Below are 3,327 nucleotides of genomic sequence, written 5' to 3'. Positions count from 1 at the left end.
TAAAAAATCTTTAGTAAAAAATTACCTGCATGTCATGTGACCATTAACCAATGTCAACATGCAAATGTGATGCATAATTATTACAATATTTATTTTAAAATCTCATTTATGTAAATCAGTGGTCACCTGACTAACGGCTAGTTTCTGAATGACCACAAAACCGGATTTTCTGAGTGCAAGTAAGTGGTAGGCTATTTTAGAAAGGGAAATTTAAAAGATGAAAAAGAGGAATTATGAATAATTTATTGCTATTGTGTGAATAATATGTAAGCAATAAAAAACTAACTGTAGTCTGATTGTGAGTATCTGAAAATGTAATTTACTCTAATTACAAGTTCTTGCTTTTTGTTGTCTGATTACGTAACCAGTTACTACCAGCTCTGCTTATCACATGCGCAACTAACTATATTTTTGGGGTTTCTTTGCATTAATGATTTGAGAATGACACTAAACCAGAGCTCTATCTGTTGACTTCAGCACACTATGTGTGATCTTATCACTGCAGCTTAATTTTATAATTATTTGATAATATATTAGATTACGTTTGAATGAACTGTTTTTAAAATGACGGTATTTTGCTAACATATATCAGGACACTCAAACAGTGCAGCAAAACGTGTTGGTTGACATTATACATTAAACATAGTTAAATACATTTCACTGCATTAACCTACATCGTCGCATTTAAGTGTAGAATGTCAGCACTCGGTCATGCTCAGGGTGAGTTCAGCTGTATTGGGACACTTTTGTCATTGAGATGACTGGGACTCAGGCTTAGGCCTAATCTGACCAGTGAACACTATGCTGACATTCAGGGGGTCGGATGTGAATATAATATCACGGAAAACCAACAAACAAACAAATACATGTTTGTTGATGCCCCTAGCACAGGCGTTTAAACAAAACAAGTTTTATTTAGGCTACTTGTTCTAACTAACTTATCCGATACACGTAGCCTATATATTTAGTAAAAGAACCCCTAACCTTTAGCTTTGATCTGGAAATGACCACAGCTAAGAAATAGGGCCTGTTATTTATCCTAACGTTTAAGTGTGTTCTCATGGGGCGTCTCAATACAAGTTATTACAGCTCCATGAAATGCAATGGTTTACATCGATTTGCTGCAAATATATATATTAAAAAAAGTCATAATCCATTCAGTTTTTTGGGTAAAATATCAGCAAAGCTGACACGTCCTTGTGCCCAGAGAACCCTTCAGTGGCACAGACCCTTGGAGAACACGACTGACTTGTAAAAGAACCAATGCTCTTCGCGGTGTCTCCGCGTTTGTACCGTGCAGAGCAAGACAATGCCCAATTGACCGACTCCTCAGGCACGCGCGAGCGCTCCAGTAAGTTGCTCTCGGTGTTGATATTTAGTTGTATGTAGAGGGCGGGACTCGAACTGAAAGGAACAAGGCGCGGCCAAGAACCCCTTCACACGTGTAGACAAAGAGACCATCAACACAACCCAAACACGCAGGGAAAGTTTCCCAGGACCTCGCGAAGCGCCCAGGTGAGGTATCGGCACGCGCTCAGATCGGATTCGTCTGTGGATGTGTGTCTGGAAAAGTTCTCCAAGAGTTGCTGCGTCAGCTCGCAAAGTTGAGCACAAAGCCGGAGGAGCGGTCCTTTGTTCAGCGGGCGCTGAAGGGCGACTCGAGATGCCCAAACCATAGATGAAGATGAGATATGAAGAAAGTGTGGACGGCCAAAACGAGAGGATGTATTTCGGAGAAACTAAAAAGCCTGAGAGTTATTTTCCACTTTTGGCTCATGTGGGACTGAGGATGGCGCAGGAAGACAAAGCTGTCAAAAGTTGATTGGCGAAGGAAGTTGAGCGAAAATTACGCACGCGAAGTATTTCACAATTAATACTAAACGAAAGACGAGTTTGTTTCAGGAGAAGCTCTGGGCATTGCTATCTTAAATCTTCCGGATGATGCAGTAGTTAATCACGAGGTCGATATCTCCAATTATCTGCGCATGAATACATACTGAATAATTCAGCATACTTGTGCTTTTAATGTCCTAATTAAATCCTTCACTATTAAATGCAATGCTTTTTGGTGCCATCTGCGTTGATTTGTGAGCGCGAGGTGGATGCACAATGTTCAGATCGTGTGAAAGAGCAACAGGTACAATGAGCAGTCGCTCTCAGTCCTTTGTTGCAGAACTTAGAAAGACACGATGCAGTCTCTTTGTTCTGCAGCTGCCGAGCACAGTGTGAGGACACGCCACACGAACCGTCTCCTTAACTTTGATTTCTCAGACACCTGATGTTGCAGTGGACTGTGTTGAGTTTTTAAGAAGTTTGCTAAAGAGAAAAAAGAAAAGTAAAGAGAAAAATTCAATAATTCACCATATGAGGTAAGAGGTCCATCACTCCTTATTGAAATACATATTTTAAACATAACTTTTGCGCCAGAAACGAGACCTCTAAAGACAAGTTTCCACGCAGAACAGCTCATAGTATTTCTGAAGCGATCGTTTGACTTTTTATTTCAATGCTGATGTCCTTGTGCTCCTAAAATAAGCGCTGTTGACGCGGACCTTTGCCCAGTTCCTCTGGAGACCCGAAGTTACTTTACTTTCTTAACTAAGTTATCACATCTTTCATAGAAATGTGGATTTATTTTATTGAAGTGTTCTCTCCATCTTCCGCTTCTGCAACCCAGTGCGCTCGACAGATGTGCACAGGCGAATAACTACAAATGTACAACAAATACAATTTTTTGTATTTTATTTTAAATTGTGATTAAATTGTTTAATCCCCAAATAATTTCCAGCTCGAATTATTGTCTCAAAAGGCAAGTGGGCCTGCCCTGCCTGCAAAGATTGGGAGACTGTGAGGCATATGTTTATTAAACGCTTTTTAATAGTTAGCATTTTCACTGTGCATGAAGCCGAACGATAATTAAATGATTTATTTGTTACATTAAACCCGCATGTGTTCTGTTATAGGCCAGCATGCACGGGTCTGCGAGTGCTGGGTAACTTCTGCTTTCAACGGACGCCCTTTGAAGGATTTATTTAATTATTATTTTTCGCTGTGGAATATTATTACTGTCCTTCGGGATTATTGGACTATTCATAATGAGAATGATTGCTTTCAACGTATGACACCATGGACAAACAAAAGGTAAGTGCCCTACATTTAAAACGCATTTAATTGTAATCAATTTTTTTTTTTAAATATAATTCACAACGTCTCCAAAAGTGCTCTAAGTGCTCTCCTCTAATGCAATCAGACGCGTCCGGATCAGTGCAACTCTTCCTCCACAGCGTCACTCGAGTGCTGCACCTGTCAGTCAGGCGTGAGAGAGAG

At 40.1% G+C, this 3,327-nt stretch overlaps 1 long non-coding RNA gene across 2 annotated transcripts in view; it reads left to right on the top strand.

Moving 5' to 3' along the window:
- The first annotated feature begins 1,386 nt into the window (after positions 1-1,386).
- The window catches only part of LOC107570667 (uncharacterized), a 77,941-nt gene continuing 76,000 nt past the window's right edge, over positions 1,387-3,327 (top strand). For both annotated transcript variants that reach the window (XR_001607065.1, XR_001607066.1), the window contains exons 1-2: positions 1,387-1,515; positions 2,964-3,141. This is a non-coding gene — a long non-coding RNA (uncharacterized lncRNA). The remainder of the gene's footprint in view (positions 1,516-2,963; positions 3,142-3,327) is intronic.

The sequence above is a fragment of the Sinocyclocheilus grahami genome, unplaced genomic scaffold (genome assembly GCF_001515645.1).
Source record: "Sinocyclocheilus grahami isolate Dianchi unplaced genomic scaffold, SAMN03320097.WGS_v1.1 scaffold1490.1, whole genome shotgun sequence".
NCBI classification, from domain to species: domain Eukaryota; kingdom Metazoa; phylum Chordata; class Actinopteri; order Cypriniformes; family Cyprinidae; genus Sinocyclocheilus; species Sinocyclocheilus grahami.
Note: the sequence above shows the minus strand (reverse complement) of the source record. Positions and strands in the feature narration are given on the sequence as shown.